Here is a 25,373-nt window from a genome sequence, read left to right on the forward strand (position 1 = left end):
CCTTGTAGGTTAAGGACTTTGTTTTCTCTTGCTGCTTTCATGATTCTTTCTTTGTCTGTGTATTTTGTGAATTTGAATGTAATATGCCTTGGTGATGGTAGACTTTTGTTGAATTTAATGAGAGTTCTCTGTGATTCTTGGATTTTGATGTCTGTGTCCTTCCTTAGAGAATTTTCCTGCTATAATTTTTTAAATAAACCATCAGCCCCTTTTTCTCTCTCTTTATCTTCTGGGACTCCTATGATATGAAGATTAATAAGTTGCTTGTGATCCTTTACCTTTCTTTCCCTCTTCTTTTCAGCTTCATTATTTTCCAGAATTTTATATTCTGTATCACTAATTCACACCTCTGATTTGTCCATCCTCTTTTTATGGCCTGCATTTGGGTTTGCTTCTCAGTTATAGGATTTTTAATTTCAACTCGACTTGGTTTTATTCTTTTATCTCTGCAGAAAGGAATTCTCTAGTGTTTTCTATACATTGTTCAAGTCCAGCTAGTATCCTCATACTCGTTCTAAATTCTAGTTCAGATATCTTACTTATATCTGCATTGATGAAGTCCCTGGCTGTGAGATCTACTTCCTGTTCTTTCTTTTGGGGTAAATTCCTCCATCTCATCATTTTGTCCAGAAAAGAAGAAAGAAAGAAAGAACAAAAAACAAACAAACAAACAAAGAAAAAGCCAAAATACCCCCCAAAAAACTAGATCCTGGATGTGTTTTGGTCTGCTTGCTAAAAGAATCTAGATCCAAAAATAAAAATATAAAAAAAAATTAATAAAAGAAAATGAAATGAAAATAAAGAAAAACATTTAAAAATACAAAGAAAAATAAAAGTAAAAATTAAAAAAATAATAAAAGTAAAAAAGAAATTGAAGAAATAAGTGAAAAAAATAATTCAATAAAAAATAAAAGTAAAAAGGAAGTTAGATCCTATTTCCCCTAGAGCTGAAGCTTTGCAGCACTCTATGATCAGTAGACTTGTTGCAAGCCAGTTGTTTGTTCAGATCTTCTGGGGGAAGACCTGTTGCTCTGATTCTCAGGCTGACTTGCCCTAGAGGAAATGCCCCTCCAGGGCACAGTGGGGTGGGCTTGGTGTAACGGGCTCCAGCCTCCACTAGGTGGTGCTCTTTTGCTCCCTGAAGGCTTTCAGGGCTGATGAGCAGGATGACTATGGCGGCACCCTGCTTGCTAGCCCCAGAGCTGAAAGTTCCCACCTGTGGACTCTTCAGAGAACCCTCACAGAAGAGAATCAATCACCCCTCTAGTGTCACTGATTTCGGTTAAAACCCTGCGTTTCACCCTGCCTGTGTCCAAGATTTTAATATCAGAGGCCCAAGAGTGTTTCAAATCTCCAAATATTAGGGACTCCCTAAAGGTGAACTCACTCTGTGCCTCTGGGAGAGGGTTTTGCTGTGCTTCTGCCATTTGCCAGCTGATACAAGGAAAGTGGTTGCACAACCATGCAGCAGTTCAGAGTTTATGGCAAAACATAGCAGAAAGGCAGCATCCCAGCTCGGTGCCCTTGGCTGGAGCCCCCACTCCTATGCTTTTGAGCAGTGCAGCACGTTGGCCCCACCCATTCTTGTGACCCAGGGAATCCTTAGATCAGCTGTCACTCCTAGGACTCCACCCCGCTTCACCACCTGAGCACCTTAGAGTCAGGCACATCCCACCTGGTAGTGGACTTCTAAAAGCTCAGATTTTGTATTCTGTTGCTTCTAATGATCTGTGGTAGCCTCAGATAGCTCTATGTCCCCCAAGTCAACTCTCTGCACCTCCTATCTTCCAGAAGGTGGTCACTTTTCTACTTGTAGACTTGGAGTTTTTGTTCTCTCAGACCTCCAATTGATTTCTTCGGTGTTGAGAATGACTTGAGAACAATCTAGCTGTGTTTAAGGGTCAAGACAAGCTTAGGGTCCCCCTATTCCTCTACTTTCTTAACTCGTCCCCCTCAAAATGTAATTTGTAAAAGCCCTTGATTCTGACTAACATTTTCTAATTAGGCATTCTAATTTCTTTTACCTTTATGAACCATGATGTTATATTTTTATATACCCTTTTCCCTTTGAGTTCTGAAGAGCCTTTTAAAAATACTTCATTTCAAGGGGCGCCTGGGTGGCTCAGTCAGTTAAGCCTCTGACTTTGGCTCAGGTCATGATTTCACGGCTTGTGAGTTCAGTCCTGCGTCAGGCTCTGTGCTGACAGCTCAGAGCCTGGAGCCTGTTTTCAATTCTTTGTCTTCCTCTCTCTCCGCTCCTTCCACGCTCATGCTCTGTCTCTCTGTCTCCCAAAAATAAATAAATATTAAAAAAATATATTTCATTTCTGGGTAAATGTATGAATGATTGTAAATGCATCAACGATTATTGATAAAATGATTTAATACTTATTTTTTAAAGTTTAAACAGTATGAACTTCATTAGAAAGGAAAATATATTTAAATAAGAGGAATCAATTATAAACTATTCAAAGGTAAACATTCATTTATATATGGTTACATATCAAGTCAATTATAGCATATTTATTAAAATCGTTTTTAGAAGTATTTCTCGGCTAGTTGGTTTTGACTCAACTTCATAGTGAAACTTAGCTCTTATGATTGTCCCTTAGTAACAAAACATACTTTAGTAGAAAGACACAGCTTGCCTTAAGAAACCCTCCAATACAAAATACAAATTCTGATATTTGATAAAAATGGAGGTAAGTATCCAGGTGTAGGAAGCATTCTTTCAAAGAATTGATCACATCTTATTTACAAAGACATTTCTGTTAGTGGTTTATTTCCAAAATGTACTTTTAGCCATTGTGCTAGTTTTCTTTCACTATATAACAAATTACCATAAACTCTGCAGCTTGAAGCAACACCCAGTTTTAGTTCACACATGGTTGTGTAGGTCAGACGTCTGAGCATGGATGGCATGGCTGTGTTCTCTGTTCTGTGTCTCAAAGGTGGAAATCAGGGCATTGGCCAGGCTGGGTTACTTTCTGGAGGCTCTGGGGAAGAATGCAGGTTATTGGAAGATTTCAGTTCCCTGTGGCAGTAGGACTGAGGTCCCCTTTCTTTATTGGCTGTCAGCTGGGGACGGCTGTCAGCTCCTAGATGTCACTCACATTCCTTGACACTTGCTCCCCTCCATCTCCAAAGTGAGCAACAAAGAATCTCTCATGTCAAACCTTCCTCCACACTCCACCCCACGCATTGAATCTCTTTTACCAGGACACCAGTCTCTTTTAGGGGCTCACCTGATTAGGTCAGGCCCACTGAAGATAATTTCCCCTGTCTTAAGATTTGGTACCTTTATTTTATCTCACATAATCCTTCACAGCAGCACCTAGGTTAGTGTCTGTTAAATAACTGGGAGAAAGTTTGTGTGCCCTGGAGGCAGGGGTTGGACTGGATCTTGAGAACTGTCTCAGAATTCTGCCTGAATTTACAGCAGTGGAGTGTCCCATGATCCGATTTTTAAAAAATCCATTTAAAAAATATGACTCCTAATCCAAAATGCGAGGTTAGTTGGAAGACTTGATAGCCATTTAAGAGGGAGTTAAACCCCTGTAGTTCAAACTCCAAGAAAGTAATGACAGTATCTGTGTAGGCTTCACTCCAGTACCTTTCCCATCAATGTGAGACACTTCCTGCCCTCTCTCCAGCAAGACGATCCCTATAGTCAGCAGTACATGCGTGGTGCGCTTCGGGGGCTTATGAAAGGAAAGCTTGGGAATCGATCAGCGCACCCCTGGCTTGGAGGAGGGGAGGGTCTCACTCGTGTTTTTTTTAGCCTCACACATGGCTTGTCTCTTCCCAGGAAAATGCCAGTCACAGGATAGCAGCGCCTCTGTCAGCCCCGTCTCTGTCATCTCTGTGCTCTCCTGCTCAGAGGCAGAAATGCAGTCCCAAAGGCCCAGTTGTACTCCCGAATCAATTCCCTTTATGTCTCCTGAGGCTGAGCTGCAAAAACACTCCCTGTGTTCTGCCAGCCACTTAATCTCTTCTCCTCATTTCAAACTTCAATATACTCTTTTAAAAAAGAATCATACCCAAACCTCCCCCACAGCCAAATGGCCTAAGCGACTCTGCTTCTTGGACTCCAGTGCTCTCATGAATGTTCATAATGTTGTCTCCAATCATTAAGAAAGTGTTCAATCATGTACCGTACTCTGTTTAAGGACACAGGGAGGTGTGTAAAATTGCCATATTTCTAGTTAGCTGTCATCCCAGCGTGGAATCACCTTGTGCCCAGAGACTCATTCATTCCAGAATCTAGTTCATTCGTTGTTACAGCGTTTTTCATGGGTTTTCGGACTCTGTGGTGAGTTTGAGATTGCTGTACTTCAGAGGTTACCCTGATTCACCCTGGGTGCATTGTCTCCAGCTGTTTGTTCCTGAGTCACCAGATCTCAAGTCTAGAAAGTGTGCCTCAACCTGCAATGAAGAGTGGTTTTGTGTGACGGGTTCTAGTTCCAGATGTTCTGGGCTCAAGTACCAGCTCGTCTACTCACTAACTAGAGTCATTCACTGTTTCTGTGCGTTGATTTCCTATCTTACAAGATGTGCTTGTTAGGGTGACTGGCAGGCAATCAGGCCTTACTATGTCAGGTGTTATTTCAAGCCCCTCCACCTCGTGCATTGAGGGCTAAGCCAGTGGATACATTTCTTGCCCTTTGGCTCAAGAACTGACAGATGGTCAGTACATGACATTTCTTTTACTTTCAACATATATCCGGAATCTAACTGCTTCTCCCCATCATCACACCCATCCCCTTTGGTCCAAGCCATCAAACATCTCTTACCTGGACTATTACAATAGTCTCCTGATGGCCTCCCTGCTTTTATCCTTGCTCCCCCTACCACCTCCTGTCTGTCCTTTATCTGGAAGCTAAGATGATACCTTAAAAATGTGAGTCTGGTCATGATCACTCCTATGCTCAGAATCCTGCAATGATGTCTCATGTTTCTCAGCGTAAAAACAAAACCCCTTATAATGGCCTATAGGCCCTTCATTATAGCTGCCCCCTTCCAGCTCTCTGACTTTCTTCCTGCTCACTTGCTCCTGCCAAGTGGCTCTGTGAACTGGTTCTCCAACAGGCCAGGCCTGCTTTTTGCACGTGTTCTTTCTTGCCTGGAATGCTCTTCCTCAGATGTGTGTCATCTCCTTATCTCTTTGTTCAGATGCCCCTCCTCAAAGACATTCACCTTGACATTCTCCTCTCCTACTCCTCCTTTCCCTTAACTTGTGCTGCCTTTTCTTTTTCCATACTGCATATTGTAATTTTGTCACACCATATGTTTAGCACAGCTTCTGGTTTCTGTTTCCCTGTGACAGGATAAAAGCCCCCCAGGGGCAGGGATACTGGTTCTCTGATGTATCCTAAGTGCTTGGAATAGCACCCAATGCATAGTAGGGACACAATAGTATTTGCTGATTAAAGAATGAACGGATGTTGTGCCGGGGAAGACAAAGATAGAGAAAGATGGCCAGTGTTGGCAGTTTGAAAGCTGATACAACACAAAAAGCAATGTGGAACTGTAAATAAGAACAGCATGAATCAAAGAGACAGAATGCTGCGAGATGTGATTACGGTATCCAGAGTTCCATCTGAACCTATTGGATTTACATTCATCTTTTCAGGCACGTGTAGATACGTAAGTAGTAATCTAGTGTTTCACCCAGTGTTTGATTATAGGTGCTAAAGAAATACATTTTGATTCACTCACTGTCAGCTCTATAATTGTCAAAACTCAGGTGTGTCCGTGAGGCAAACTTTAACAATTTCTGAGGAGAGGGAAGTGGCTGGGACTGAGGGTTGATCTGAATTATAGTTTTGACCTATGAGTGCATAGTGGACAGATCTCGTTTGGGCTTTTAATTCCTACAGATATGGATTTGAGTTCTAACTCTGTCATCTTGTAGCTATGTGGCCTTGGTTAGGGTGTTTTATACCTCAAACCTTCAACTTCCTCTGCTGCAAAGTAGGGAGAAGTAATACCCGACTTAATAATATTATCCTAGGGGCGCCTGGGTGGCTCAGTCGGTTAAGCGTCCGACTTCGGCTCAGGTCATGATCTCACGGTCCGTGAGTTCGAGCCCCGCGTTGGGCTCTGTGCTGACAGCTCAGAGCCTGGAGCCCATTTCAGATTCTGTGTCTCCCTCTCTCTCTGCCCCTCCCCTGTTCATACTCTGTCTCAAAAATAAAATAAAATGTTAAAAAAATTTTTAATAAAAAAAAATAATATTAAAATAAGATATAATTTGGTGAAAGTATGTGTTTAACAAATATTGACTTGTTATTGTTGTTGAATATACATGGAGAACTTAGGCTTGATTTAGATATTAGTCTTTATATTTATTATAGGTTGAATTATGTCCCTCAAAATTCATATTTGAATTCTTAATCCTCAATGTGACTGTATTTGGAGACAGGGCCTATAAGAGGGTAAATAAGGTTGAATGAAGTCATAAGGGTGGGACTCTGACCTGATGGGATTAGTGTCCTTGTGAGAGGAAACCCCAGAGTCTGCTCTCACTCACTCTCTGCCATGTGAGGATACATCGAAAATGTAGCCATCAGCAAGTTAGGAAGAAGGTCCCACCAGTAACCAAATAGGACAGTAACTTGATCTGGAACTTCCCAGCCTCCAGAACTGTGAGCAATAATTTTCTGTTGTTTAAGGGAATCACTCTGTGCCATTCTGTTATAGCAACCCAAAGCAATGAAGATAATATTCAATGGTGTTTCACAGACTGAAATTTAGGTGAATCTTCAGTATGTAGTCAGCATCTGGGATAACACTGGGCAGTTCCAAATCTTGGAGACAGGGTGTTCTCAAGGCCTGTGTATTATACAGATTCTGGCAAATGAGCTGGAATTCCAGAAAGAGTCCTTGTTCCTGCAGAAAATTAGACTGATGCTTGGGATCTAAAGTGGAAGGAAGACCCAGCAGTGAAAAGAAAGCCCAACTCTTCCATACTCAGACTCACTCCAGATTGCAGATGGTGGGGGAGGGCAGAAGTATTTGATATACTTCTTTCTTTGTTCATATCTTCTTGATGGACCAGACAAAACTGAGGCTACAGGTGAAGGGCACCAGTGCCCAGATCTGAGAGGGGCCAGGGAAGATGAGGGCTGATGAATCGTCTTTGTCTAGTAAGTGCTCATCCCCACTAGAACTTACAGAGCTTTAAAGGCAAAACCTGATACCACCACATTAAAATGTGGATTGTTTTATAATTACAAGTGCATGCTATCTTTCAAAGATATTTAAAAAAGATATTTGTATTCATGTTTCACATGTAGTTAATAGAACTGAAAGTGATTTTTTAGCTATATCTAATGGACTAAATTCTCTAACATATCGTTGAGAGATTCATACAAGCTCTTTTGGGCAGTCCTATCAAGCGATTGTCCTTTACCCAAGGTCTGGGTCTAGGTTGTGTTCTCAATGTGCGGTCTTTATTTTTACCATCAGTGTATTGAGCATTTAGCATTGATAATATTTCCTGCAGCTCGAGAGATTTATCCTCCTAATTGGATATTGTTATTTCCCTTGCTTGGGTAGCCAGAATATCTGAATTTGCCCTAATTAGAATTGACTTCTCTGGGTTGACAAAGAGCCCTACAGTCTAAGTCATGATATACATAAGGAGTAAACTTAGTTTTCTAAAGAATCAATACTTTTCTGTTTGGTTTATGACAATTCAAAAATTCCATAAAAATTTTTTAGAAATAATTGTGAAAAGTTTTCAAAGTATAAAACACGCACATGTAAAACATATAACTACAATATGGAGATTCACCTAAAATCTTTCTAGTCAACATCCTTTCATGTAGGAGGTTTAAACTCTCCAACTATAATCAATAGAAATTAGTAAAAGTAAGTATTGGTCATATTGCAAAGCACTGGTGAGCAAAGCAAAGTTCTTGGCTTTGGGAGCCCACGGATTAAAAAAAAAATTTTAATGTTTATTTATTTTTGAGAGAGACAGAGACAGAATGTGAGTGGGTTAGGGGCAGAGAGAGAAGGAGACACAGAATCCAAAGCAGGCTCCAGGCTCTGAGCTGTCAGCACAGAGCCCGACGCGGGGCTGGAACTCACGAGCTGTGAGATCATGACCTGAGCCAAAGTCAGACGCTCAACGGACTGAGCCACCCAGGTGCCCTGGGAGCCCATGGATTAAAGATGGGAGAGAGACAAGTTTGATAGCAATTGTAACACTGTGGAATCTGCTAAGGGAGAGAGAGATTCACAGGTTGCTATAGAAACGAAGAGGAGAGGCCTTTAACTCAACAGCATCCGAGGTGTCATGGAAGTTTTCTTAAATATATAATACCGAAGGTGACTGTTGAAAGATAAATGAAAATGATCCAGATGGGTGGAGAAAGGCAGGAGGAAGAGTAAGACACTACAGGAAGAAGGAACAGTGTGTTCAAAGATTGGAAAAAATGGGATGTATTTGGGGAAACTTCATGTTTATGAGTGTACTGTATTGTGGGTGACGAGGCTGACGCCAGGCCGTGAAAGATCTTACATTTTAGGATGTTTGGGTGAAGAGACACAATGTGTTTATAGAAAGTGGAGTTTTGTGATTATTTTTGTACTTTAAAAATTTCACTTATTCTCCCAAAGAATGATAATAATGTCTACTTATCTTTCCTTGTTTACTCCTCATCATAATCTGTGTCTAGCTGGGTATTTGTAATGTATTGGATGCTACTAAAAAGATAATAGTTTTGGGCTATTGCCTTATTTTCCTTTCTTAACTTTTACCTCTATTCAATTTTCAGTTATACACGCTAGCCAATAATGACAGAATAGGGGTCGTGATAACTTGTCTAACTGCTCCCTCTCTCCATTTATTAGCCTGCATTTTACTGGTTAAGTGGGAACATGGTCAAAAGAAATTATGTGGATATTGGGAACTGAAACCAGCAATATTCCTTGTCCGTGTTGAAAAACACTGAGAGTAGACATTGTTTTTTGTCCTTATGTTAATCAGTGCTGGGACCAGGCAAACATAACTTAGCTGTTTGCTTCAAGAAATGCCTGCTTGTGAAAGAAAAGAAAATCAATTGAAGAAAAAGTAAAGAGAATCAATGAAATAGCTTGCTCATTGAGACTTGCTTCAAGACTTCTGCCTCTCTGTCTCTACCAATCCAAAGTTATTTTAATAATAATAAAAAAATTCTGCTCAATCTCAACCAGTTTCCAACTTGCAAGGCTCACTTTAAAACTACCCAGCCATGACCTTAAACTCTATAAATACTCTGTCCTAAGGTAGTGTTCTGCCCTACTGGTCCACAGATTTTTTTCTAGTGTTTTTATTGGGACAAATTGACATTTAATACTATTCTGCTTTAAATTAGCTTTGACATTCTACTGTTAGAATGATATTCTGATGAAGTTACTGCAGCAGCATTGCCCATAAGATAGTATTTGAAGACTTGGTGAGAGATGCTGGGTAGATAAGAACGTAAATTTACAAAGTCATTTACTTTTTGCAGACACAATTTTATCTAATGATGTGGGGTGATAGAAGGGAGCAGAGAGAGGGAGAATGGAGATTTTGGGTGGTAGTGAGGAGTGGGGGACTTTCCTCTTCGCTGCAGAGGTGGTAGAGTCCAACGTATGGCTTCATGATGCCCTTCATAATCTGACCTCTGCTTACCCCTCCACTTACCTGATGCATCCCTTGGCCCCCCTCACAATCTCCTATCCACACAGATTTGTTTTGCAAACATTCTAGGCACTTGGTTTTCTCTGGGCCTCTACACATGCTGTTCCATTTGTTTGGATCAATTTTCTCCATATTTAACTGGTGATTCCCCATGCTTTTTCCTTTTCAGGTCAGTTATTACTTCCCCTGGGGATTGTTTAAAAACCTCTAACACTATAGTGATGCCCCTCTTATATAACCTTGTAGTGTTCTGTGATTGCCCTGTTATAATACTCACTGCACTATTAGTTAGACTTTACCTGGTTGTCTCGTACCCACTCCAGATAGTAATCTCCTTGGGAGAAAGATTATATACTGTTTTTTTCTATGAACTTCCCACTTAGCATACTGCCTGCATACTAGATGCATAATAAATATTTGTAGATTAAATGAGTAAACACTTGCCGGCTGCCTCCAATTCCTGTCTCTCATCCTCCAGTGTCTGTGTTCGTCTTGAGACCATTTCTTTCTGTTGGACACAACTGACCTGTTAGTTTTGAAAATTTATTTCACGTGTTGATTTTACTTCTATGAAACACATTTTTTTCCTTCATCGATTTTGTGTATCAGAGGGATACTTGCATTCTAGCTGGTTATAGGACTTGAACTAGGAACTAAATAACAAATTTTAAAGCTGCATGCACTGAAAACTTTATTTCATGAATGTGCCCTCCTTCATGTAATTCTTGGATTCCTACTGCATATAATCAATGAGTATACGTTTACACACTGGAATAACTTCCTCCTGAATATGCAAACTTCTTCTTCTTTTTTAATCCCAGTTCTTGGGATACAAAATTGTCCTAGCAATTGTGCTTCATAACATCAGCACGTAAGTTCCTTTGGTGTTCCCTATTGTGCCTTCCACCCACTGACCGCTCACCCTACCCCATTTCCACCCAAGTCACTTACCATTAAATTATTGTGGTTGCCTGAATTTCTCTAAGCCAGCAAGGCTATTGAGGCACGTTCCTCTATGTTTCTGAAGCATCAGTGAGTCTATGTTAGCACGTTATACAAGGGGGCCAAGCGGAACAGATCCGGTATTAGGGTGGCAGTCTCAATACACAAGTTAGCACTTATCTTGGGCTAACTGAATGTAGCAGTACAATCCTGAAGTGCACATGTTGAGGTTTGAGGAATACTGAGAAGTCCACCCACTCCAAAATATCTTGTTCACCAGCTGTCAACATTTCTAATGACCAGTGTTTGAAGACCATCTTTTATTTTATTATTATTTTTTTAAATGTTTTATTTTATTTTGAGACAGAGAGAGACAAAGCACGAATGGGGGAGGGGCAGAGAGAGAGGGAGACACAGAATCTGAAGCAGACTCCAGGCTCTGAGCTGTCAGCACAGAGTGGTCGCGGGGTTCGAACTCACAGACCGTGAGATCATGACCTGAGCGGAAGTCGGAAGCTCAACCGACTGAGCCACCCAGGCGCCCCAGAGACCATGTTTTATTTTTAAAAATCTTCCAAAAAGGTAGATTTCACAGAAAAAGATAAGACAACTTCATATTTATGGTACCTACTGTAACTTCAGTGGGATTGACTTTCTATAGGTGAAATGTCAGATCCAGCTCTGAGGATTTGAACCATAGACCAGATCTCTGGAGAGGAGACAGATGTTCAAAGACAAATTTCAGGTACTCTGATGCAGGTATACCCCAATATATAATGACTCCCAGTCACAATCCATATTCAGAACCCCAGACTCCTCTTCCCTATAGTGTCTATAGGAGATTCTCTAGAAATTTCTCTGTCAGTTAAAGAAAACAGTGAAATTTCTCTGTCTGTTTCTTTTCTATCAGTTCCGTTATTTCTTCGTCTCCTTGGATGCCTATCTTTGGAATCCTCATCTCCACTCTGTCCAAGGCGACAGCTGATGTTTCTGCTGATTGCTTTCTGCATCCCGGGAACTCTGACTTATACAGTATTTATGCTGTGAGTGCTATGATTGATTGTAGGACAGCACAGCTAAGGCAAGGCTTTCATATCTGATAAGGGTTTAGATACAGCTATGGGATAAACAAGGGAATTGGCAACCCAGTGAGCAGCTTATAATTACTGAAATGTGGCCTGTCTTACAACTTCCAGACTCATGCTTGTTGGTGACTGCATTAAGCATTACCTGTGTCTGTCATATTTGGTTCTTCTCTCCTTTTGGGCACTCAAGTTTTAGCCCCCGTGGCAGTCGGATAAACCATGAGACTAGTTCTGGTCAATAGCTTGTGAAGGAAAACAGGATATGGGAGGTCCCAGGCAAAATTTCCTTTGCAAGCCCCTACCTATATAAACAATTTGATCTAAAAGCATATTACAAAATTCATAGGGCTGTGGGAGGTATTTATCAATGAAAGTTTAGAATAGTGGTTATAGAAGAAATACGTAGGCATTTGATTATTGTCCAATCATTTGCAGGTGAAGATTTGTTTTGTAGTGTCCAGGAACCATCTCTTTATTTTTCAGTTCCAGAACTATGTTTTCGCCTTTATTGTCAAATGCACCATTTCTGGCAAATTTAATATCTTGCACTGGGAGAAAAGGATGGCAACACTGTTATTACTCACAATGCCATGGCTCTTTGGAAGCTGTTTGTATGGAAACAATATAGAGTTCCTTGCCTCTGCACTCCTCCAGTTCCAGGCGTTGAATGCTGCTTATACCATCAGCCCTGACACTGCCTTACCCATTCTGCCATTCCTGAATCCTGGCTTCCAATGATTCCCTCAAAGGTTGTTACTAGGCTTTTGTTTTGTTTTGTTTTTGATGATGCTCACACGTGATCTTCCCCATGCATGAAAAAAAAATGTGAATAATCATTCATTTTTGGTCATGTTATGTGTCCTGTTTAGAAGGTTATAGTGTAAGGGAATATAACACAACTTCTGGCCATCTCTTCTCTTAAACTCCATCGGGCTGTCATCTCTGCACTCCTAAAATGTGATCTCTTTCAATGTTGTTTACATCCCTGAATTTCACATGCTGACAAGGGCAGGGAGGGTAGGTGAGAGGCCCGTGGGCAGAGTGAGAAGAGCAGCCCCATTCACACAACGAATGTCTGGTCGCTCATCTGGCATGCTTAAGACAGCCCTGAAAGAATGTGCCATCACCACAACAACTGGAGGCAAGAGAAGACATCAACTCCAGAGCCCATTGGTGTTAAAGAGCAGTGATGTAAGCAAACATTTGCTCCAGAAGGACAGGCAATCCCCACATCCTCCCACTCTCTGTCATGTAATGCTGAGCCTTCATGAGAGGTGGCATCAGCTCTGCGTGTCAGCAGCGGGAAGTCCACAGAATAAAGGATACCTGCTGTCACTCTCAGATGCTGTAGACTAGAGGTGGTTTTGCAAATTAAACATGGACAGGTGAGAGCTGACATAAGGGCTCAAACATGGCTTCAGCACAAGTGTTGGTAGGGGGCAGATGGTGGTTAAGAACAAAGGACTTTGTCCAGCATGAGTGAGGATCACCCAAAATGGACATGTCAGTACCATTCTGGAGGCCCAATTCTGTGTGATTCCACAAAAGAAGTATCATGCTGACCAGCAGGAGCAATTAGGCTAATCTTGAGTGGCAGTGTGGAGGCGGGTTGCTTGCTGATCCATAAGGGACAAGGATTGTGAGCGAGAAATAAGCTAGTTTGGTGTCAAGTCTATAAGGCTTTTTGTTACCACAGGAAAACCTTGTCTGCCCTGACTGACACAGACCCCATTCATGGGTGTTTGCTCTTCAGCCACAGGCCAGGCTCCTTGCTTACCAGTTCTTAGTCAGAAGGTGAGCTGAGGATTATCCAAGTAAACACATGTATAGTATTTAGAAAGGTAAATGTTAGCTATTACTTGCAGTTATTACTATTGGCATTTGTTCTCATGTTAGAGACTAACTTATCAGTGAGATATCTTTCAGAATATTTCATACAGGTCAGTCTCCAACTGTCATCGAGAATTTTTTCATCTGACTAGATCAAGACCTACCCTGTGTGTTCTCTTTTTTAGTTCTGTAACTGACTTTTTTTTTTTTTTATAACAATAGACAATGAGAAATTTTACTCCTACTGGTGAGAGAATTCCATCCTTCACTCTCAAGAGAACAAGCTTCCCTCATGGTCCAGATAGGACCACAATAACTTAGTGTACAGAACATATATTGAAATCTGACTCATCAGTCGTGGGGCCCAAATTGAGCTTCACAACTCTTTATAATAACAACTACAAACATTGGTTGAATGTTTACTGTTTGCCAGGCAACATTCTAAGTGCTTCCCGCATATTAACTCATCTGTCATCCTTATGCAAACCTATCCCGCAAAGCACGATAGTTTATGGTTACCTATTATGAGGAAGTGAGGTACAGAGAGGCTAATTGCTTTGTCCAAAGTCATGGAGCTACTCAGTTTGACCCACAATTTCAATGTGTGCAGTCTGCTTTCAGAGTCTAGGCTCTTAACGACTTCACTCTGTCTCTGTTTATTCTGATAACATGCTAACTTGATACACGTGACTTGTGGTTTTTTTTTGGGGGGGTTATTTTTAATAGCCATGTTTCTAGAAAGAGTTGAAGATCAGAGATGAGGCCTATGCCATCATCCTGTAGTCTTCTGGATCTCAGGATCATGATTCAGAATTCTCAAGAACACACACACACACACACACACACACACACACACACTTCCTCAAGTGCACTTGGTAAATAATGAAGTTTTGCTGCCCGGCAGTGTTCAAGTCTTTATTCATTTATTTAGGAGGTATTTATTGAGTGTCTACTGAGTGCCAAGCATTGTTCTGGGTGCTAAGGCAGTGAACAAGACAGTCTCCGCCCTGAAGGAGCTGAGAATCTCAGGGACACTTTATAGCATTCTAATACGTTCCTATAGCTCCTACCACCCAGGCTTCAGGATGCCGTGCCACAATTGATCATTTTCTTACATTACCAGCATCCTGTCTGTGCCTCTTTGTTTGTAGTAAATCATTCAGTGTGAAGTATGAGCCTCAAGTCAAATTCTGCCAGTGGAACTGATGAGAGGTGGCGAATGACTCAAATGGAGGAGAGGAGAGATTTGCAAGCTGGAGTGGGTTTGTGGAAAGGACTTCATGTGGTATGTATCAACCAGAGTACATGGTAAGAGAAGGACAGAGCCGCCTTTCTCATTTGGCAGACGGCTAGGGTGTGAGACTAATTAACAATTAAAAAATAAACACAATCCCAAAGCAGCAAATGATAATTTAATCCTGAGAAAGCTTCTTCTGGGTCAGTCATGTCAGCCATTGAATTTCGGAGCCTGGCATCAAATTCCAGCCACGAGAGATTGGCTGGAAGCTTCTGCCATCTGTCCTGGAGAATCCATGAGCTTCAGCACTGGTGGTGCAGGGAACTTTGTCACCAGAAGTGGAGATTCTCTCGGAGTTTATTGCTGCCGTCTCAGTGGCTGAAGGACAGGAGCTCACAGAAGACAGTGGACCACAGTCTTTGTGAAGCATTTTCCCCTGCAAATCACAAATACTTACCAAGCCCTGTATACCAGGCAGTATGCCAGACACTGCACACAGAAGAATGAATAAGATGTAGACACTGTTTTTATAGAGCACCAATCTTGTGGAGGACACACTTCCATAAATGAAACATATGATACAGCGGGGTGCATATAATGTTGGGGTGACGAGATTATTCAAGATGTCAGAGGAAAAGCATCTCTTCTTAAGAGGGAAACTGAGTGCATATGGTGACCAGAATTCCCTCAAATCTTCAGATGAGGCTACATTATATTTTAACATCATCTTATTTCCAAGTTGTGCCCCTCATAGCTGATGTGGCCTTGAGAAAAGCACCTGTCAAATATGATTATATAGCCTCTTGATTTGTGATCGCTAAAGAGCCAGGGTCCATATCTTTCAAATTTCCTTGTAATTGTCCTCAGTACCATACTCTGCTTGCTGCTGATAATGCCAGCATGCTTCTGATTTAAGCAGAGAGGTGCTATTGACTACATCTGACCTCTACACTGAAAATAGATCTTTGGCCAAAAGAAGGCAATGTGAAATTGGGCCCTCATTTGGATCCTTATCTATTGGTATAAGTGCTGTCTATTTATTTGCAAATGTCTTGCATCACCAGCCTATTTTAAGGACTGAGTCTTAAAAAAAAGTGAAACTTCCTAATTAAAAAAAAATCAGAGAAATTTTAAAAAGATGGATGAGGTTGTGAAGGGGCAGGGATGGAGTGACTATATGAATTCAAATGATTCTCCTTACCAGCATAAGGGGAAATCTTTCTTTCCTAAAATTAAAATGGTTGGGAAGAATGAAGCATTTGTTTGTTAAGAATTAGCCTTTCATGAACCGAATAGAGGAGAGGTATAGTTCTAGTAGCCAGGAATTACTAGAACTAGGTGGGCAGAAGTCATGGCAGGAGGGGTTCTTGAAATGGAGACGAGCAAGAGCTGTCCATGCTTTGTTTGAAACGACATAGAATCCAGTGGAGCAAACTGGTTAGGAGGATGAAGATTCCAGAGCCAGCCAGAAATGTATTAAATTTCTGGCTCTGTTTTTTTTTTTTTTAATCTCAGTTATTGGTACCAAGTTACTTTATTTACTTAAGATTGGTTATATAAAAATATATCAATATTCAATAGTATTTTTTGAGGTAGATAATCATTCCTGTTGCTTTAGGTTCTGTGATGATTCAAGGAGATAAAGAACCACGCCTAGTATATAGTAAGTGCTTGATGAAAAGTGGTCCTTTACTCTTTACAATGTTGAGCATCATCAACATTGTTAAGTGAACACTGACTTCCTAGCGCTCATGCTAACACAAGAGGATGAAGACGTATTTTATATAATTATGCGAGGAGGGTGAGCCAAGGAAAGAAGCATATGTTCCTCAGGGATGTTGGGAGACAGGAACTCTTTCTTGCTGGACTAGATCTTGAAACAATGCGAGGCTACACCTATGGCAGCCAACCTGTTGCCATGAGGAAAAATCCTGGAATTTCTAGGGATAGCCCCGAGGAGCAGAAGACATGGTGAAAGAGAAGTTAAGAGATAGAGAGACTCTCGCCCCAGATAATATCATTTCATCTGTGAATCCAGCCATAGCTAAAGTTGGCACTACCCCTGGATTTCTAATTCTCGAGCTAATAAATCTTGTTTGAGCCTCTCAGTTTTCTGATACTTGCAATGAGTCTGTATTAGAAAATGAAGTCCCATCTTTTATTTTTTAGTAAAAAGAAAAGTATTCTCTCCCCCTCTTTTCCTGTCTTGGATGTAGCTGTCTTGTCTGGAGCAGAATTAGCTGGCTATCAGCCGTGAGGCAAAAAAATTGAGGCGAAAGCTACAAGAAACACTAGAATCTCTTTTCTGATATTGTGGAGTCATAGAAATAATGCCAGCCTCACTTATTGTATCAGTTTGCTAGGGCTGCCATACACAGTAGCACAGACTGGATGGCTCAAGCGAAATAAACGTACTTTCTCACAGTTCTGGAGGCTCGAAGGCCGAGATCAAGGTGTTGCCAGGCACATCTGTTCTGAGGCCTCTGTCCTTGGCTTGTAGATGGCCGGCCGTCCTCTCTGTGCATCTTTACACGGTCTTCCCTCTGTGTGTGTATATGTCCTAATCTCCTCTTCTTGTTAATATACCAGTCAGATTGGATTGGGGGCACCCTAACGACCTCAACTTAGTTAAAGACCTTATCTCCAGATACAGTCCCATTCTGAAGCACTGGGGCATTATGACTTCAATATACATTTTTTTTAGGAAAAACAATTCGGTCCATATGACTTTTATTGCAGAGAAGCAATAGTCATCATATTTTGGGTTATTTTACTAATATTTTAGCAGCTAAAAAATGTTAGCAGCTAAATGAAATGGTTAAACATGGATGAAAGAGGCTTGCTCTAATTTTTATTTTTGTAAATGTATTTCTTTGGGCTTACTAAGAGCCAGGCTATCACCTCATGGTTTGGAAAAACTCATAATTCTCAGGAGAAAGGCATTTGCAGACAGAAGACGCCTTGCTCTTGAGTTCAAGAGTGCAGATTATCTTGTTCTTTCATTTTTTTTTTAAAGACTGGTTTTCCAGAACTCCAGGTTATACATTTAAGGCTTTAATGGCTTAGAGAGACCACCGGAGAAGGAGGAAATTTTTTTAAAAAGAAATGTGGACTAGGCTTCATAAGGGCAAAATCCCTGTCTTACAGCTGGAAGTCTGATCGAGACAATTAATGGTAGTGTCTGCCCGTACGAAGGCACCTAGTAGTTCCTGGATGCCAAAAAAATATTGCACCCTCGCCTTCCAAGACTATACTATTCTGCTCAATTCTTGACTCTGAGTTGGTTACCGCAAATATAGCATTTTCAACTACACAGTAGACACATTGCCTTTTTGGTAACTTACAGCGCAGCTGAGCAAACTGGCCTCATCGCCCTGGGGGATGAAAAACTTACGTACATGGGATTCTAGGTCAGTTAGGTGGAAGAAGAAACCTATCTCTAAGTGCTGAAAAGAAAATTCGAGTTTTCAAATGTTGTCCATGACTTGTTTTCTACTCGTTTCTAATTCCTCAAAGAGGCAATGCTATTTAAAATGAGATTTTCAGTCATTAAAAAAAAAAAAGGAATGGTATTTGAGAACTAGTCATTCAGATACAATAAAGCTTCAATGAATTTTTTTCCTCCACGATTTTAATATAAAGCCTGATCCTATATCTCTGCATGGGTTGAGCGCCTACATCTTTTTAATGGAACTTTAGTTTGAATAGGCACTCTAGGGGAGAGGTGGGACACAGGGCTTTCTCAGCAGCTGCGTTTGTCCGACAGAGGGCACTTGGAACTCACACATAAATAGCAGCCATGACCGCGCTGTTTGAGATATCCATTTTCATTGCCATGGTGATTCTTAATTAACGCATCGCATCAGGTTTTCATTGACACCAGTAAAATGAGGTGACTGTGACCTTGATTAATAAAATGTGTAATCATTCTGGAACTATCGTGAGTTAGAAACTTGTTAGATATTTCTTCCCAGTGATTACACTGGCCTGTAATCAATAAAACCAAAATCTACATTGCAGATTATTCAAGCTCCGTCTCCAGGGTGAAGACTTTTATTTCTTCTTAAAAATAAAGTTGAGCATATATTTGTGACAGTTCAAGGATAAGAAAGTAACAGACTAAATAACATGTTTTATTATATGAAGAGTATTGACTTGCTTGATACTTCTCAATATAAAATACACAGGTTTCAGACACGGGGGAAGGCACTTCAGAGTGTTGTTGATATTTCTAAGATTCTGTTTTTTAAATTTCAGAGTCCAGATCAAGAAGCAAAATGAAAAGAATGAAATTCTTGGACGGTTCAGTTTACAAGTTAAAACCTACAACTTACCCCTAGAGGGCGCTCTTCACTTTGTTATCTCTCAGAAGCCTTGCCTGGCAATGGCTGCCATTCAAATGGAAAACATCGCACTTAATGTTTGTGAATTGTGTAAGAATAATCAGAAGAACCCCACAATTCTGGGCAGATTTTTTTACCCCTAACGCTTCTGTTGGTTGTGATGTAAAGTCCTTGACTGAATCAAATGTAAACTGTAAGGATTCAGCAAATCCAGGTTGCCTGTGCAAATATCCATAACATGTAATTCACTATCAACATTTTTATTCTCATAAAACAGACAAAGCACACAATTAAGAAACTTTATGCTTCTCTCATGTTTTCACTTTCATAGAAGCGATTTTGCATATTGATCACTTTCATACCATATCTTTGTGAGAGGTTTTATAGCACAAAGTCAAATAGTTCATTGGTTTCTTTCTTCTTCTTCTTTTTTTTTTTCCAGAATGATAAATAAATAATTGACCTTATAAATATCCTGATCATTGCACTAACTTCATGGAGCTGATCTAACATATCCCTAACTCTGAGATTTTATAAGTTTGCTTTCTTTTTTTTTTTTCAATTAAAAAAAATACTTATTTATTTTTGAGAGAGACACACAGAGTGTGAGTGGGAAGGGGCAGAGAGCTAGGGAGACACAGACTCTGAAGCAGGCTCCAGGCTCTGAGCTGTCAGCACAGAGCCCGACACAGGACCCACAAACTGTGAGATCATGACCTGAGCCGAAGTCAGATGCTTAACCTACTGAGCCACCCAGGAACCCCTATCAGTTTGCTTTCTCAGTAGAGTACATGGTCGGTTGTATTATTTGAAAATATTTACTCTACTTCCTCAAAATGGGCAGAAAATACTTCCCCACTCCATTATGCTAGACTTGGTAAATGGAATGTGAGAAGTAACCATGCTACTTTCAACAAAGACCTTAACTGTGATTTAATATCTCTTGTGCTTCCTTTCTGTCGTGAGAATGCATTCGTTACACATAGCAGTTGCCCCTTCAGCCTGGAACCCTGACTGTGAAGATATGTGAAACAGTGCCAAAGTATTCACAGCCAAGTGGCACTTGCTAACATGTCACATGGGCAAGAAATGTGTTTGTTGTTATTAACTGCCAGAGTGTTGGGGTTGCTCTTTGTGCAGCGAGGAAGCTAATATAAAAACTGATGGGGAGTAGGGTGCTGTTGTATGAAAAAAAAATCAGTGGCAATTCCTTCGGGATAAAGCTGTTGGTGGTGAGAAAGTATTGAAGGAAACTGAAAAGTGGTAATCAGTGTAATAATACAGGTTTGCTGCAGTGACCATAACTGCAGATAGCCTTCTCATGAACTTGTGGCTTTAGCTGGAAAGGTATTTAAATGGAATATTGCTAGAGTGTGTTACTTGTTACTAGCTGCATTTGGTATTTTAAAAATGAAATGAATCCAGAAAATAACTGGCCTGTTTGCAGGATGGCATGAAAAAGAAAACAGGGAGCCTTAAATTCTGGGATTTCAGAGTTGAAAAATGGGGCTGTTTTTAATCTTCAAGTGACAAAAGATAAAATTGAGAAATGTATTGAGCTCAACACCACTGATTAAGATGTAGGCTGAAAACAAATTGTGAGAGTGGCCACAATTCCTGAAGGCATGAGTCTGCAATAGCTTGACAAGCCCACAGTGTCCTTAAGTCTAGAGAAAAACATACGTCCACCAGAGAATTCTGGCGTAGGCTGCTGGCGCACAAAAATGGAATCAAATAAATCAATAGCTAACAAAGTCTTTGAAAGAGTTCTACTGCTCCAAGCACTGTCATCCTCAAGTAAGAGTTTGTGACTTTTTGAGACAATTTGGGCAAGAAGCTGGCTGACCAAGTTGCTCCTTCCCCCAGGATGGCACAATCCCCAATGCCCTCCCAACATACAACCAGGGAGGATGATAACAGAAAAAAAAAAAAAAAAAAAAAGATGTCCTGGAGGGTTGGAGTCAAGACCCACAGAGAAAGAGGGACTGGGGAGCTACCTGCAGACAGCAGAACAGGGGCTTACTCAAGGAACATTCCCTGCCCCAGGATAGGAGGGCCTCTAATGTTTGTTCAGCAGAACTTCCAAAGTGCTGTGTATCAATGATTGATTGTTAAGTGCTTCTCATCCTTCCTCTTTACGAATGGGGGCATTTATTGTAATTATTTATACCCGATTTAGAGACGCATGAGATCTTCAAATTGGCATCCAACGCCATAATGGGATGAGCGGTTCCAGGTACACTTCTTGAAAGTGGGTAAGTCTGAATGAGAAAGGAAGGAACATGGGATGCCTAGATGGCTCAGTCGCTTAAGCATCCAACTTTGACTCAGGTCACGATCTCGCGGTTTGTGAGTTCAAGCCCCGCATCGGGCTCGGTGCTGACAGTTCAGAGCCTGGAGCCTGCTTTGGATTCTGTCTCTCCCTCGCTCTGCCCCTCCCCAGCTCATGTTCTGTCTATGTCTCTCTTTCAAAAATAAATATAAAAAGAAAGAGAGAGAGAAAGGAACAGTGAATACCCACAGGAGGTGGTCTGTGATAGATTGTGTTATTGTTTCCAATATTGATTTCCCTCTCCTGTTAGGGGCCGGGTGGATTTTCCTGCCCCACTGCTGTTGGGCTAGTCTGTGTGACTGTTTTTGACCAATGGGATATGAGCCAATGAGACACAGGCTCTATCCGAACAGGAGCTTCAAATGTGGTGCCTCTTATTCTTAGTCTCTGCCATGAAAATGAACATCCCCCGAAGAGGGACTTAGCCTTTACCTGAGGCCCTTGAATGAAAGGACATGCAGAGCAGAGCTGAGCAGCCCTGTCTATCCTGAAAACACAGACATGTGAGTGAGGATAATGTTTGCTCTTGCAAGCCCCCCCGGATGCTGGTTCATTTACCTCACAGCGAGCTGACTGATGTAGGACATGAGCCCTTGTCTGACATTCCCTTTGCGGTTTTGTTCAAGGGAGATAATACACACACATATATTAATTTGTTTTTGAAAAAACAATTATTTTAACTATAGCATTCCAAAAAAAAAAATCTTAGCTTCTATGCTAAGTACAATGAGATGTAATTTTTCGTATTATAATGAAGCAAACACCTGCTCACGTTGAGACCTCCAGCTCAGTCTATTTCCAATTGAAAAGCATTTCATAAAAGAATGAAAGGTCACTGAGTTACTTTCGTTGGACTCTGTGATGTATCTGTAGTGAAATAATGAGTTAGGTCAAACCATTTGTAATGTGTTCCCTAAGAGTGAGCCGGACACTTTGGAAAGCTACATATGGATTATCGACGTAAAGTGTACCACTGAGAAATGTGTCTTTATATTTCTCAGTTCAACATGTAGCCAGTGACCCTTCACCTGGGTGCTGTGTCGCATTAGCATGTAAAATCATTCAGGGCTACACCCCATGTGATATACTAGTTGTGACGTAACATTCGCGAACAATTTTCTTCTGTTATGAATCAGAGCCAAGTCAAGATTGTCCGTGTGATAACCACAGGCTTGCTTTCATCAAAACATGTGTGAGAGAGTCATGGGTGTAGTTACATGTAGCACCCCAGTCGCCTCTCAAAATCTCACGTTGATTGGGTTGCGTTTCAGGCCAAAATAGAAGCTGCACTTGGAAACGTGTTCCACGGAGGAACCTCATCTGTTATGTGAAGGTGTAGCAGGGGAAGGTTGAAATCTCCCACAATTCCCGCAAGAACTGATGTGGCTTCTAACGGAGGTAAATCAAAGATCGGAGGTGGTGTGCCAAGGAGCAGTGGGGCCTCTGATCTTCGAGTTTGGAAATAGGGTAAGCGGAGGACATGAGGAACGACACTGAAAAGCCTGGGGAAAGTGGCAGAGAGATCCTTCTGCTCAAAGATGTTTCCCACCTCCATTTTTCTGTTTGCGTTAATACAAGTCGTCTTCTAAAATGCACAAAACGGAGAGCATGGGTGGCTCTTAAGCGGTTAAGCATCCGACTTCCGCTCAGGTCATGATCTCTCTGTCAGTGGGTTCGAGCCCTGCGTGGGGCTCTGTGCTGGTGGCTCAGTTGCCTGGAGCCTGTTTCGGATTCTGCGTCTCCTTCTCTCTCTGCCCCTCCCCCACTCGTGCTCTGTCTCTGTGTCTCTCTCTCAAAAAAGAAACATTAAAATTTTGTTTTAACTTGTTTAAGAAATCAATGAAATGCACAAACCCACTAGGAAGAGTAGAAATTTAACTTTTCTAATGCTATAGGGAGTAAGTCCGTGACAAGTCCGTGTGTGGGAGGGGGCAATCTTTCCAGAGCTGGGAGTGTTCAGGTGAAGAGGCTGAGTGGGTGAGGCAGCCCCACTGGGTGAACCGAATCTGACCTGTGCTGGACTCTCAGCAGGTAGGAGCGACTGAGCGGGCATGTAATGCCAATAGGGCTTAAGGACATTTAGGGCTTTGGAAACCTTCCGCCAGTCTACTTTTCTTGCATTACGGCCTGTCATTCTCCTGTACTAACTCCCACACAGGACGTGGTGACTCCCCCAAGCACATCCCCCACGACGGGACTTCTGCCTGGATTGCTTTTTGTACTGTCAGCCCTAAATACTTACTGATTCCTCAATGTCTGTCTCAGACGTCTCTGCCTCCATGACACCTGACTGATTGATTCCCTTGACAGATGCAGCTTCCTCTTTCCCACTTTGTTCGCACGCTCCTGGTACCTCTCACATCGTCCTGTCATTATTTGTGTGGGTACTACGGATATATCGAACACAATGTCTAAGGCTTATTCATCTTCGTAGCCTAATCCCCTTACCTGAGCATCTCACACATAATGAACGTTCAATAAAAGCTTACCCTTGGGGTGGAGGGAAGCGGAGAGAGGAAGTCAGAAAAGTTATGTAGATGCGAGATGGCAGCGGATGGCTTTCTAAACAAACTTCCTCCACTGTGAAGTTTTCCCTAGGGTGACAGCTGGCCCAGGTACCCCTGCGAATCATTTTGCTTGTGGATTTTGGTACCTGACAATAGTCTTAGATGGATTTTAGTGCTGCAAAGCATTCTCCCTCATAATGGAAGCTGCGGCTGGCAGTGGGTATGTGGGCAACGGTCCTTCCCATGCTGCCCACCTTGTCTCTGACTTATGGACACGCAGTTGTGTAGAGAGCTTGTGGCTGCTTGGCGTCCTGCCTCCTTACCCACAAAGGATGTTGATTACTTTGGATCAAAAAAGCTCCCTCTTTCTGACTTTTGCACGCCAGGTTGGCCGCAGAGGTGTTATGGACATTTCCCAGACTTTTTTTTTTTTTTTTCTGCTCTAAGCTGGGCTTTCTTTTTTATGCTACATTTCCTTTGCTTTGATCTGCTTGTGGTCACCCCCACTTTGGCTTGTAAAGCAGCATTGTTTGGGGACCCTGCTGTCATGCATCCTCTGAGCACATCCTGCCTGGCAGTGCTCGTGGCAGAAGGCTTTGCTTTTTTGCCAGCTACACGAGTTTTGCTGTTGTGCTCTAAAGGAGCCATTATTTGTTTCTTTATTAAGGAGTGTATGTGTGTATGTGGAGAGGAAGAAAGAGAGAGCAAGTCAGAGAGAGGGAGGAGGAGAAAAGTATTCTCTGCTGAACAGTGTTAAGGATAGTATTTTCTTTAGGCTGGCATCAGACTGTGAAGTCGACTGACAAAACGCTTCTCTGCTTTATTTGGGAATTTTCTGCCTCTACCACACACCTGCCATGTGTGCTATTCCATGGCTTTCCACAATGTCTTACCTCACTGGATAGCGTCAGTACTCTTAATAATTGCTTACGTTTACTGAATACCTACTTGGGCAAATACTGCAGATGTCTTATGTCTCATAATTGCCAAAGTATCACAATAAAGGGCCAGTACTATTTTTAACACTTTTTCTTTCTTCCTTTTTTTTTTTTTTTACATTTTATTTATTTTTGAGAGAGAGACAGCCAGAGCACACGTGGGGGAGAGGCAGAGACAGAGGGAGACACAGAATCCGAAGCAGGCTCCAGGCTCTGAGCTGCCAGCACAGAGCCCAATGCGGGGCTTGAACCCACAAACCGTGAGATCATGACTTGAGCCAAAGTCGGACACTCAACAGACTGAGCCACCCAGGCACCCCAACACTTTCTAGATGAGAAAGCTAAGGGTCATAAGGTTAATGTGATTTGCTCAGTTACCTATCTAGGAAAAATCAGAATGTAAATTTGGGATTCAAATTCAGGCTGATTCCAAGACTCCTATATTTCCTCTATGTTAGCCTCTATGAGCCTAATAGAGGAAAA

At 41.6% G+C, this 25,373-nt stretch overlaps 1 long non-coding RNA gene across 4 annotated transcripts in view; it reads left to right on the forward strand.

The window, feature by feature from the left end:
- The window catches only part of LOC113593808 (uncharacterized), a 56,780-nt gene extending 33,634 nt beyond the window's left edge, over positions 1 to 23,146 (forward strand). For 2 of the 4 annotated variants that reach the window (XR_003414174.2, XR_008290547.1), the window contains exons 3-6: positions 11,280 to 11,363; positions 12,711 to 12,894; positions 14,685 to 14,818; positions 19,028 to 21,286. This is a non-coding gene — a long non-coding RNA (uncharacterized LOC113593808). The other 2 variants (XR_008290546.1, XR_008290545.1) reach the window with 2 other exon arrangements.
- Positions 23,147 to 25,373: the final 2,227 nt, after the last annotated feature.

The sequence above is a fragment of the Acinonyx jubatus genome, chromosome D1 (assembly GCF_027475565.1).
Source record: "Acinonyx jubatus isolate Ajub_Pintada_27869175 chromosome D1, VMU_Ajub_asm_v1.0, whole genome shotgun sequence".
NCBI lineage: Eukaryota > Metazoa > Chordata > Mammalia > Carnivora > Felidae > Acinonyx > Acinonyx jubatus.